Below are 14,285 nucleotides of genomic sequence, written 5' to 3'. Positions count from 1 at the left end.
CCTGAATATGCTTCACTTAAGTTTTTCAGGCTTTACCACTTTACACATTACCCCTGTACTAGCCTCCTGGCTAGGACCACTGTACAAGCCTCCTGGCAAGGACCACTGTACTAGCCTCCTGGCTAGGACCACTGTACAAGCCTACTGGCAAGGACCACTGTACTAGCCTCCTGGCTAGGACCACTGTACAAGCCTCCTGGCAAGGACCACTGTACTAGCCTCCTGGCAAGGGCCACTGTACTAGCCTCCTGGCAAGGACCACTGTACTAGCCTCCTGGCTAGGACCACTGTACAAGCCTCCTGACCATATTACATATGATCAAAGCCCAAGCCCCCTCTCCATCCAAGCTAGGACCAAGGAGGGCCAGAGCTATAGTCTCCCCAAAACAGCGTTCCCCCCCCAACTCTCCATAGCTCAAAAGGCTTGTGAGTTTGCAGACACTACAGGAAACTATCGAGATTTAGTGAGACTCGAATCCAAGTCCGGCAGATCACCAGGCAGGGACGTTCCCAATAGGCCACCACAACCCTCAAAGTAAGGAAACTAGCCTCCTGGCTAGGAAAGCTGTACAAGACTCCTGGCAAGGACCACTGTACTAGCCTCCTGGCTAGGACAGTGGTAACATACTCGCCTAGCATTCGCATGGTAGAAGATCGATCCCTGCCCGAAACCGTGAGTTTAAGCTGTTTACTAGGGAGGCAACTGCTCTGGTTGGGCACCACATTGGGTGGTTGGACTTACCCGGCTGGCGTTCTGGTGAGCATCTATTCTGATGAAACTGGAGCTGACACCAGACACCTTTAACCTTTTCAACATTCATGGTGAAAAAACCTCTGACTGCCATAATGAAAACTTTCAATCCTTCACATAAACTTGATGAATATTAATGGGCCTCGTGAGTATGACACTCATTGCTTTTATTATCCAAATTTAACTGGTCGTTAAATTTGGACCAAATAAATGAGATTGACATTCTAATAAGCAATTAATCAAATATAAACTGATTCGCATAGGTTCACGCGCTTTATTTGATTACCATCAACACATGAAGGACTAATATATATCGGGACAGGGATCAATTTAAAACAGCAAGCGTATATATATACACACACATATATATATATATATATATATATATATATATATATATATATATATATAAATATAAATATATATACATATATATATGTATATATATTTACCGGTATATATATACATATATATATATACATATATATAACGGTATATGTATATATATGATATATATATATATATACATATATATATATATATATATATATATATATATATATATATATGTATATATACCGGTATATATATACATATAAATATATATATATATATATATATATATATATATATATATATATATATATTTCTTGCCTGTCACGCTGAGCTGTATTACAAACATAACTAAACAGTCTCTCCCCGCTCCTCGGGTAAGGGGAGAGAGTAGCCATACCCTAGTGCGAATGGATAACCCGAGAGGTAGTTAGGAAAGGGGAAGGGTTGATTCTGTTTGTGTGCGTGTTTGTGCATATCTATCTAAACATTTAACCCTAATTTTTGCCGGGCTGCGTAAACTAGTCAACAATAAAGCTCAATACATGAGACCGCTGTATGTGAGTGATTGTATAAGTATTGTGCAAATATAAAACAGCTTTATTGGTGGAACAGTAGCATTCACCATTTGATTGTCCTTAACATTTCTTCTTCTCTCAAGGGGTTAACTACTACACTTTAATTGTTCAATGGCTACTTTCCTCTTGGTAAGGGTAGAAGAGACTCTTTAGCTATGGTAAGCAGCCCTTCCAGGAGAAGGACACTCCATAATCAAACCATTGTTCTCTAGTCTTGCGTAGTGCCATAGCCTCTGTGCCCTGGTCTTCCACTGTTTTGGGTTAGAGTTCTCTTGATTGAGGGTACAGTCGGGCACACAATTCTATCTTATTTCTCTTCCACTTGTTTTGTTAAAGTTTTTATAGTTTACATAAGAAATATTTATATCAATGTTGTTACTATTCTTAAAATATTTTATTTTACCTTGTTTCCTTTCCTCACAGGGCTATTTTCCCTGTTGGAGCCCCTGGGCTTATAGCATCGTGCTTTTCCAACTAGGGTTGTAGCTTAGTAAGTAATAATAATAATAATGATAATAATAATAATAACAACTAATTTCTTGATTATTATCCTTCTGAAAGATAAATTCCTCTTTCTATTTTCTGTGGATACTATTTTGGTCACTGATCCTTTAAGCCAGAAGGGGAGACTCCGTCCTCGTGACACCTGTCACGCCACTCATTCTTTTATTTTTTGGAAATAGGGTTGTTGTGGCTTATTGGAAACGTCCCTGCTTGGTGATCGCCAGACTGGGGTTCGAGTCCTGCTCAAACTCGTTAGTTTCTTTAGTGTCTGCAACCTTACTATCCTTGTGAGCTAAGTATGGGAGGTTTAGGGGAACCTATAGGTCTACCTGCTGAGTTATCAGAAGCCATTGCCTAGCACTCCCTGATCCTAGCTTGGGTGGAGAGGGGGGTTGGACGTTGATCATATGTATGTATGGTTAGTCTCTAGGGTATTGCCCAGCTTGCTAGGGCAATGTCACTGTCCCTGGCCTCTGCCATCCATGATTATTATTATTATTATTATTATTATTATTATTATTATTATTATTAAATGCTAAGCTACAACCCTAGTTGGAAAAGCAGGATGCTAAAAGCCCAGGGGCCCCAAGGGGGAAAATAGCCCAGTGTGGAAAGGAAATAAGGAAAAATAAAATATTTTAAGAATAGTAACAATATTAAAATAAATATTTCCTATTTAAACTATAAAAACTAACAAAACAAACGGAAGAGAAATAAGATAGAAAAGTGTGCACGAGTGTACCATCAAACAAGAGAACTCTAACCCAAAGCAGCGTGAGACCATGGTACAGAGGTTATGGCACTACCCAAGAATAGAGAACAATGGTTTGATTTTGGAGTGTCCTCCTAGAAGAGCTGCTTACCATAGCTAAAGAGTCTCTTCTACCCTTACCAGGAGGAAAGTAGCCAGTAGCAGTAGTTAACCCCTTGGGTGAAGAAGAATTGCATTTAAACCTTTACAACCTTGGATTGGAAATTTCAGTGATTTTTTTTTTTCCTGACTATGAAAGCAATTTTTTTTTCTAGAGAGACACGTCTATCATTTTCATATTTCCTTCATCTTGCTTTTTTTAGTTCTTGACAGGTGTAGATTTTTACTTTACCTTAACTAATCTAAAGCGTTATCCGGAGAAAGTGGGGAAAACTTGCATAGGGTGGTGAACTTGCATAGGGTGGTGAAAAGCTGAAAATCTTTGTTAGGGGAAAGAGAAGGCAGTTTCTAATTATGGGTAAACATAAGGAGAGTTTAAGTATGGGTAAATATGAGGAAATTTTTAAGTATAGGTAAATATGAGGAAAGCATTTAAATATGGGTAAATATGAGGAAAATTTTCAAATATGGGTAAATATTATTAAAGTTTTTAATTATGGGTAATATGAGGAAAGTTTTTAAATATGGGTAAATATTAGGAAAGTTTTTTAATATGGGTAAATATGAGGAAAGTTTTCAAATATGTGTAAATATGAGGAAAATATATAAGTATGGGTACATATGAGGAAAGTTTTGAAATATGGGTAAATATTAGAGAAGTTTCTAAATATGGGTAATAGGAAAGTTTCTAAATATGGGTAAATATTAGGAAAGTTTTAAATCATGAGTAAACATGAAGAAAATATTTAAATATGGGTAATATCATGAAAGTTTCTAAATATGGGTAAATACTAGGAAAGTTTTAAATCATGAGTAAATATGAAGAAAATATTTAAATATGGGTAAATATGAGGGAAGTATACAAGTATGGGTAAATATGAGGAAAGTTTTTAAATGTTGGTAAATATTAGGAGAGCATTTAAATATGGGTAAATAGGGTGAATTTTTTAAAATATGGGTAATGAGGAAAGTCTTTAAATATGAGTAATATGAGGAAAGGTTATAAATATAGGTAATAAGAGGAAAGTTTTTAAGTATGGGGGAGGTATGTGACGTTAAATGGAATATATAATTGTAAACATTAGTAATTAAAGTGATTTCTGGGTACTGCACGTATTTATAATTAGATAACATAAACATTAACAAATGAAAAAAACAAGACAGTTCTCATAGCTTCAGATTATTATTATCATTACTAGCTAATCTACAACACTATCGTCAACTCTTTTTAGTGAGGCAGATTCGCACCGACTCGCAGGGGTGCCCTTTTAGCTCGGAGAAGTTTCCTGCTCGCTGATTGGTTAGAGAAGATAACTCTAACCAATCAGATAGCAGGAAACGTTTCCGAGCTAAAAGGGCACCGCTGCGAGTCACTGCGAATGTGCCTCATCAAAAAATATTTAGTATAGTTGGAAAAGCAGGATGCTTTAAAAGCCCAGGGGCTCCAGCAAGGAAAAATAGCCCAATGAGGAAAGGAAATAAAGAAAGAAAATAAACCACAAGAGAAGTGATAAACAATTAAAATAAAACATTTTCATATCCGTAACAACGTTAAAATAAATTTTCCATATATAAACTATAAAAAGTAAAAAAAAAAAAAAAAGAGGAATAGAAATAAGATAGAATAGCGTGCATTCAAATAAAGTTTATAATATTAGAATTGATATTACCGAAAAGCCCATTTTAGGTACATTTACACGCATTGTAATAAATTGAATAGCAAAGAGAGAAATAAAGTATCCAGGATGCGTTTTTTTTTTTTTTTTTTTTTTTTTTAATAATAAAACGTTTACGACGGGAATACACATCTTAAGAACTGGAACGCACTACTGTTGGGAATCTAAAATACAATATACGGACTCTAATTAAGGTGCTAAACTTAAGAAGAGTGAAAGCGCCTCCTTTATATTTGCTGTGAAGTTGAAATACCTCTGAAAACTATGTTCAATCCATTTTTAAATCTGTAAATTTCTTCCCTTTTTTTTAAGGAGAAACCTTGCCATCACTTACAACCCTTAGTGACCACTCAAAGACTTGAAACAGACGAGGATAGGTGATGGATAGTAGTGAATTCGGTTAACCTCGTCACCCAACCCCTGGAGCGAGAAAGTTTTTTTTTTCTCTTTTTTTTTTTTTAGTCTTCAGATAGGCCCCTACGTAGAGCTTCCTGCATTAACCTATAGCACTCATAGTTCGTCTGCTGCGCCTTCGGTAGGACTCTCCCAGAACGGCCGATTTCCCCGCACTTCCTCCTACCAAATTCGCAAGACAACCTTTCATCATGACGAGACACCTAGCCTAGGTAAGGATAGATATAAAAGTCGCCGCGGAGAATCGGGGCGAAATAAGCTCCGCCCTGTGATGACGTAATAGCCAATCATGTTGTGCCCCGCGTTAATAGCTTAAATTTGTGAGGGGATATGTTGCAACGTGATTGGCTATAATGTCATTATGGGGTGGGGCTTATTTCGCCTGGAATTTTTGCGGCGGCTACAGTCTGGTAGAAGATAAGGATGCAGAATAAATAAGAATGTTGTTTCACTTATGCTATTTTCATTGTTTTTATGCCGGAAGATGTTTTTAAATGCAAATTGAATTAGAAATTTCTCCTGTTTTATCCTTATCTGTTCATATTGATTTTGAATTAAAGTGAATACATTTTCCATTTCTGTTTACAGAAATTTCATTCCCATCTCTCTTTAAAGATAGTTCTATGTTTAAAGAAATTTCATTTACATTTCTCATTAAATTTAAATACGAAATTTCCATGTTTTTAATGTCCCTTACTCCTTGCATAAGAAATTTGAATTTCCCAATATTATCTTTACAAATTGATAATTATTTCATATCAATTAAAAAATCCATTTCATTTCTATACAATTAGGTTGCAATTGCTAAATATTACAAAAGGTTCATATTTGACTTTTGTTCTCATTAGATTGATGCTTTCAAAATTACGTTTTTCTTGTTTAAGATGAAAAAAAGAGATATTTCCTTTACATTATGTAAAACTTTTTCGGTTTTACAGGCTTTTTGAGGTGAGTAAGATCGACAGAGATCAACTTGCATCTTGCAAGATCGACATTGAATAGGTCCCACTTAACATAAGATCTAGAGATTCTATCGTAGGTTCTATCAATTGTGAGATAAATATTTTTAAAAGATAGAGATAATTAATGTTCTAGTACATAAGCAACAATTTGTCAAGGGATTCAGCAACGACAGGGATACACATCCCCGAGTCATATCGATGGAAAGAGAATAGCATCATCAGCATAAGCAACAAGATTGTTTGCAAGGCCAAACTACAAACCGTATGAATTACGAAGAGTACACGGCAAAGAACTCTACCCTGAGGAACACCAAATATAAAATTCCTGTAGTCAGTGAAGTGTCCATCTACTACTTCTCTTTACAAACCTTATGAATTATGGAGAGTAGGCCTACACGGCAAAGAACTCTACCCTGAGGAACACCAAATATCATATTCCTGTAGTCAGTGCGGTGTCCATCAACCTCTTACTCTTTACAATGTACTGGTCAAAATATCAATGATTATAATAGGAAATTACACACCAACTCATGTCTGTTTAAAGTTTGAAAACATTGATCTAACGATCAAAAACTGCACAGAATTAAAAAACCAACCATATGATATTAATTTAGAGAGCTTTGCACAGCACTGCAGACTATGAGAAAGTTCAAAACTGCAGGCTAATGAACAAATACAACCTTACTTAAATGAAATAATCGAGAAAAGTCTCCATAACATCAAGAATTCTTCATAGTAAGCAAACTGAAACATATCATTTGTACAAAGTAAAAATGGTGTTAAAAGTCGCCTGATTATTTTCAATGATTTCTTCCTGTTCCCCTTCGGAATTCCTTGTTTTGTAAACGTTTTCATATTCATATAAAATCTTGCCATTTACACAATATTTGTTGATAGCTACCCTACATTAAACCTCATCTACGTATCTAATGACTCATCTTCAAGTTTAAACGACCGATTTTTAAGGTGCCAATTCAGATATCACAAAATCTTTACACTTCTCTTAAATGAAGCCTATAAAAATCCTGTATCAATGCTTCTTTAAGAGAATTCCGCAAATTTAATAAACGACAAACATTCTATAGATTTTACAAGGAGACTTGTGCAAATTCAGTAATGGATAGTTTTGTCCATAAGTTATTTTAATAGAACTCTACAAATAGTGAATGTCATAAGTTTAGGTAACAGAACACTATGAAATAAGTTATTATTATTATTATTATTATTATTATTATTATTATTATTATTATTATCATTAAATGCTAAGCTACAACCCTAGTTGGAAAATCGGGATACTATAAGCCCAGGGGCCCCAATAGGGAAAATAGCCCAGTGAGGAAAAGAAATAAGGAAAAATAAAATATTTTAAGAATAGTAACAACATTAGAATAAATATTTCCTATATAAACTATAAAAACTTTAACAAAACAAGAGGAAGAGAAACTAGATAGAACAGTGTGCCCGAGTGTACCCTCATTCGACAAATTCAGTCTCAAAAAACCTTTTGGCAATTTTTTTAGATGACTATTTCTAAACTGGATTCTATAAATTATACTTTCAATAACCTCAAGGTATCTCAAAGGCTAGTTCCATCTTATCATTCAAGTAAGTATTCAGACTGATTATTTAAATAAACGAAAAAAAAAAACAGTTAAATTTCTGCAATGTTTCCAAAGTAAAAAAAAAAATAGCAACAAGAATTTCTAAAAGATATTTTGTAAGAAAAATACGAAATAGATAATTCTAATTGCGAGTTTTGAACCTACCAGATTATTATTATTATTATTATTATTATTATTATTATTATTATTATTATTAGCTAAGCTACAACCCTAGTAGGAAAAAGCAGGAAGCTATAAGCTAAAGGGCCCCAACAGGAAAAAAATAGTCGTAGGGAAAGGAAATAAGGAAACAAATAAACTACAAGAGAAGTAATGAACAATTAAAATAAGATATTTATAGAACAATTCGAGGCGAACTTAGATCCAAGTTGATACGATAGACGAGAGACAGATGCTGAGTCAGCAGATTGATGGGATGAGATGGGAATGGAGTTATGTTATTTATGGAGGGGGGGGGGTTAAAACCGTAGGAGGGGGGGGGGTTAAACACATAGGAGGGGGGAGTGGATTAAAGGTGGGGAGGGAGTAGGGAGGACTGAAGACCTACTCTGGAAGGAAAACGAAGAAGGAACCGATCTAACATGTCATTTTTCGACTGAAATATGACATTTAGATAAGGACAAGTATTGATCTGAGATGGATAGGAATTTATGGATTTCGAAAGTGTAGCCAGGCGCTGGGATTGGGGAGGTCATTCAGTTCAGAGGTACTACCTTCAGGGGGGTTACAGTTGTTACACATCTCTTTCCTCATACACTTGACAACCCTGAAATTACCAAACAATTCTTCTTCGCTCAAGAGGTTAACTACTGCAATTGTTCAGTGGCTATTTTCCTCTTGGTAAGGGTAGAAGAGACTCTTTAGCTATGGAAAGCAGCTCTTCTAGGAGAAGGACACTCTAAAATCAAACCATTGTTCTCTAGTCTTGGGTAGTGCCATAGCCTCTGTACCATGGTTTTCCACTGCCTTGGTTTAAAGAACTTTTGCTTGAGAGTACACTCGGACAAATTATTCTATCTGGTTTCTCTTCCTCTTTTTTAATTCAGTTTTTAGTTTATATATGAAAGATTTATATTAATGTTATTATTGTTCTTAAACTTCTTGTAGTTTTTCTTTATTTCCTTTCCTCACTAGGCTATTTCCCTGTTGTAGCCCTTGGGCTTATAGCATCCTGCTTTTCTAACTAGGGTTGTAGCTTAACAAGTAATAATAACAATGATATAATACAGGAAGTGAAAGTTAACAAGTTGGAAGAAATCTGGAACGGAGGTTAAGTTGATTGACTGATTGATTTGAAGTTTTCTGGCATTCTGACATCTAAGGTCATTGACGCCGAGATAAAGTAGAAGGATAATAAGTGGGTAGAACTAGGGGTCGAACTGATGTGACTGAAGTGTGCCACGTGACGTCATTGACGGCATGACATCTACCTACCCGCCCCCTATGAAGTATGACTTGAAGGTTTAAAGGTAACTCATGAATGGCAGAGGGGAGGAGGGACTGTGACAATTTCCAAGAAACAGAACAATGCCCTAGAGACTAAACTAAACACACACACACACACACACACACACACACACACATATATATATATATATATATATAAATATATATATATATATATATGTGTGTGTGTGTGTGTGTATATATATATATATATGATCAGCGCCAAAGCCATATATATATATATATATATATATATATATATATATATACATACATATATGTATATATATGTATATATATATATATATATATATATATATATATAATGATCAGCGCCCAAGCCACTCTCCACCCAAGCTAGGACCAGGGAGGGTCAGGCAATAGCTGCCGATGACTCACCAGGTAGGCCTATAGGTTCCTCCAAAACCATCCATCCGTAGCTCACAAGAATGGTGAGGTTATAGACACTACAAGAAACCATTAAGTTTGAACGGGACTCCATCTCTCGTCCTGCAGATCTGGTAAAATTCACGCATTTTAAAAACCCATGGCTTAAGGTTTAGTTAATTCATTCCTCACATCTGGGTCAGAGCCCATCTCATATCCGCTGCAAAATCAGCCCTCATCTCTTCATCATCATAGGCCTTAAGGCGTATTTATTATTATTATTATTATTATTATTATTACTTGCTTAGCTACAACCATAGTTGGAAAAGCAGGATGCTATAAGCTCAGGGATCACAACCGGGAAAATAGCCCAGTGAGGAAATGAAAGAAGGAGAAATGAAATATTTTAAGAATAGTAACAATATTAAAACAAATATTTCATGTGTAAATTATGAAAACTTTAACAAGACAAGAAGAAGAGACATTAAATTTAGTGTGTCCGAGAGTACCCTCAAGCAGGGTATTTCAAATGCAATAGATCTCTATTGACTGTGACAGAAGCTACCGTCCAGTCTATTAAACAGTTGATATATATATATATATATATATATATATATATATATATATATATACATATATATATATTTATATATATATATATATATATACATATATATATATATATATATATATATATATATATATCATCATCATCATCATCATCTCCTCCTATGTCTATTGACGCAAAAGGTCTCGGTAGATTTCAGCAGTCGTCTCTATCTTGAGCTTTTAATTGATTACTTCTCCATTCATCTACTTCGCGCTTCATAGTCCTCGGCCATGTAGGCCTGGTCTTCTAACTCTTCAACTCCCTTCTGGAGCCAAAATCCAAACTGAACGTTTGGTGAACTAATCTCGCTTGGGGAGTGCAAAGAGCAGCATCGCCAGACTTATAACTACTCAGTCTCTCCCCGTCCTTCAGACAGGAGGGAAAGGAGTAGTCATACCCTGGTGAGAGAAGGTACCCATAGAGGTACACTCTGAAACCATAGATGTCCTGTTATAGTTAGGAATCTGTGCCTGTGCGCAAAACTGTCTAAATATTTAGATGTCATTTTTGACGGGTAGCGTACACTAACTGGAAGCGGGAAAAGGCAAGAAGCATGGCAAGGAGGTAAAGTTTGCGGCACAGTGGATGATACAATAAGAAATTGGGTTTGTAGGATAATGTCATATAAGTCCAGCTTGAAGTTAGAGAGAGATAAAAGTATGTCCCTTTGAATGAGAATCTAGTCAACATAATTGATAGGCGTATCCCTTCTCGTGTGCTAAGGTACCGAGTGAAGGACAAACCGCGGTTCAATGATGATTGTAGACGTGCTTATTTGGAGAAGCAGGAGGCCTATCACCTTTGGAAGGGTAACAGATCAGATTTGACCTGGAACAACTATACTCAACTTCGAGCTTTTGCTCAGAGAGTTTATGCCTCAACTGAAAAGGAGTACAATTTAACCATAAAAGAAACCCTTTCTGGTACAACTGAGGAACATAAATGGTGGTCTACCCTTAAATCTGCACTCTTTGGTGTAGATGCAACAGTTCCTCCTTAACCAGATGGCTCAGTCACTCACTGTCCAAAGGAAAAGGCAACCCTTTTGGCTGATGTTTTTGACAGTAAACAGAGTAATGAAAAACTTGAACTGCCTCATTCCTGTTTTCCTGAGGCTAAACTAACTAGTTTAGCTTTTCGATCTTGTGAGATTAAAGCTCTGTTGTTGGACCTTGATGCTTAAGGAGGTGTAGACCCAAATGGTATTTTTCCTTTGTTTTTCATAAAGACAGCAGATTTCTCAGCCACAAAGTTATCTGTTATTTTGCGCAAGTTAGCAAGAAGAGGAGCTTTTAGCACTTGTTGGAGAATTGGTAATGATACTCCTCTATGTAAATGTGTTTGTGGTAGCTCAAGTCCCACTGATTACCGCCCAATTTCCATAACTACCATATTATCTAAAGTTTTTGAACGTCTTCTGGCAAAACGTCTTAATAAGTTTGCTGAAGGTAATCATCAACTCCCTAGTTTGCAATTTGGTTTTCGTAAAGGCCTTGGAGCATGTGATGCCCTTCTTACAATCTCCAATGCTGTACAGAAATCCCTTGATTGTGGTCGGGAAGTTCGTATGATTGGCCTTGATTTTAGTGCTGCCTTTGACCGTGTTAATCATGAGGCCCTTGTTTTCAAACTGAAACAGTTGGGAGTGGGTGGGTCGTTTCTTAGCATTATTATTGATTTTTTAAGTAATAGATCTCAAAGAGTTGTTGCTGACGGGCACCATAGTGAGTGTAGGGATGTGATATCCGGTGTTCCACAGGATAGTGTTCTTGGCCCATTACTTTTCATACTATATACACATGACATGTGGTTTGGCCTAGAAAACAAGCTTGTTGCATATGCAGATGATGCTACTCTCTTTGCATCAATTCCATCCCCTGAATGTAGATCTGGGGTTGGTGAATCCCTTAATAGAGATTTCGCTAAAATTAGTGCATGGTGCAAATTATGGGGTATGAAGTTGAATCCTAACAAAACTCAAAGTATGATTGTAAGTAAGTGAAGGACGGTGGCTCCTCAACATTATCAGTATTGATAATGTTTCTTTAAATTTGTATGACTCTTTCAAAATTTTAGGTGTGATTCTCGACAGCAAATTTACTTTTGAGAAACATATAAGGTCTGTGTCTTCTTCAATTGCACAAAAAAATTGGCTTATTGAGAAAGTCTTTTAAGATTTTCGGTGATCAATCTATTCTGAAGAAGTGTTTTAATTCTTTCATTCTACCTTGTTTTGAGTATTGTTCTCCTGTCTGGTCTTCAGCTGCTGATTCTCATCTTAATTTGTTGGACAGAAACTTACGGTCTATTAAATTTCTTATTCCTGATCTAGATATTAATCTCTGGCACCGTCGTTCAATCAGTTCATTATGCATGTTGCATAAGATTTTTCATAACTTTGACCATCCTTTACATTCAGATCTCCCTGGACAATTCCATCCTGTTCGTAATACTAGACAGGCAGTTAATTCTAATAGCCAGGCCTTCTCCATCATGAGGCTCAATACTACGCAGTACTCTAGAAGTTTTATTCCAGATGTTACCAAGTTGTGGAATGATCTTCCTAATCGGGTAGTTGAATCAGTAGAACTTCAAAAGTTCAAAGTTAGAGCAAATGCTTTTTTGTTGACCAGGCGGACATGAGTCTTTTTATAGTTTATATATGACATATTTGTTTTTGACGTTGTTAATAGTTTATATATGACATATCTGTTTTGACGTTTACTTTTTTTTTTAGATTGATTTATTGTTAATTTATTCTCTTCATTTATTTATTTCCTTATTTTCTTTCCTCACTGGGCTATTTTTCCCTGTTGGAGCCCCTGGGCTTATAGCACTTTGCTTTTCCAACTAGGGTTGTAGCTTGGACAGTAATAATAATAATAATGTCATCTTGGCATACTCCCCTAAACAATGGTGTAGTTAAGAGGAGAAAGCTGAATTCAGAGGGAAACTAGAAGACTATTTAGAAAGAGTTCCCAGGGGCGAACTATTTATGTTACTTGGGGATTGATTGATTGATTGATTTGAGGTTTTCTGGCATCCTGACATCTAAGGTCATTGACGCCGATATCGTTTATTGTAAATATAAAAAAAACAATATTCAAGTAAAACCATAAAAGTAAAGATGTCATTTTAAAAGTTAAATATCTTTCAGAACACCTGCTTTTGAAATAAAGCTAAAAATACCACTAGGATGGTAAAACACATCCTGTCCAAGAATCTTGGCAAGGAAAAACCTGCCATCTTCACCTCGAGCCTCAAACAGATATCTATTTCTCTCACTACTATATGTGGGGCATTCGGTCAACATGTTACCTGGGGGCTGGGGATTATGAATGCCCATGTAGATGGGAGCTCTGATGGCTTAGAACAATTATCGTTATTGTTATTACTAGCCAGGGTAAAACCTTATTCGAAAAAGCAGAATGGTATAGTCCTAGGGCTACAACAGAAAAACCTTATTTACAAGCAGAATGGTATAGTACAAGGGCTACGACAGAGAAACCTTATTCAAAAAGGCAGAATGGTACAGTCCAAGGGCTACGACAGAGAAACCTTATTAAAAAAGGCAGATTGGTACAGTCCAAGGGCTACGACAGAGAAACCTTATTCAAAAAGGCAGATTGGTACAGTCCAAGGGCTACGACAGAGAAACCTTATTCAAAAAGGCAGATTGGTACAGTCCAAGGGCTATGACAGAGAAACCTTATTCAAAAAGGCAGATTGGTACAGTCCAAGGGCTACGACAGAGAAACCTTATTCAAAAAGGCAGATTGGTACAGTCCAAGGGCTACGACAGAGAAACCTTATTCAAAAAGGCAGATTGGTACAGTCCAAGGGCTATGACAGAGAAACCTTATTCAAAAAGGCAGATTGGTACAGTCCAAGGGCTACGACAGAGAAACCTTATTCAAAAAAGCAGATTGGTACAGTCCAAGGGCTACGACAGAGAAACCTTATTCAAAAAGGCAGATTGGTACAGTCCAAGGGCTACGACAGAGAAACCTTATTCAAAAAGGCAGAATGGTACAGTCCAAGGGCTACGACAGAGAAACCTTAATAAAAAAGGCAGAATGGTACAGTCCAAGGGCTACAACATAGAAACATTATTTAAAAAAGCAGAATGGT

The 14,285-nt window shown here is 36.2% G+C and overlaps 1 protein-coding gene across 3 annotated transcripts in view; it reads left to right on the top strand.

The window, feature by feature from the left end:
- Nucleotides 1–14,285, top strand: part of LOC137632827 (cubilin-like) — a 135,070-nt gene that overhangs the window by 32,268 nt on the left and 88,517 nt on the right. For all 3 annotated transcript variants that reach the window (XM_068364926.1, XM_068364925.1, XM_068364924.1), the window contains exon 2: nucleotides 5,026–5,339. The gene's annotated coding sequence lies outside the window, so the exon portion shown is untranslated. The remainder of the gene's footprint in view (nucleotides 1–5,025; nucleotides 5,340–14,285) is intronic.

The sequence above is a fragment of the Palaemon carinicauda genome, chromosome 42 (genome assembly GCF_036898095.1).
Source record: "Palaemon carinicauda isolate YSFRI2023 chromosome 42, ASM3689809v2, whole genome shotgun sequence".
Classification (NCBI taxonomy): Eukaryota; Metazoa; Arthropoda; class Malacostraca; order Decapoda; family Palaemonidae; genus Palaemon; species Palaemon carinicauda.
The sequence above is the reverse complement of the archived record's forward strand: the minus strand, read 5'-3'. Positions and strand labels throughout refer to the sequence as shown.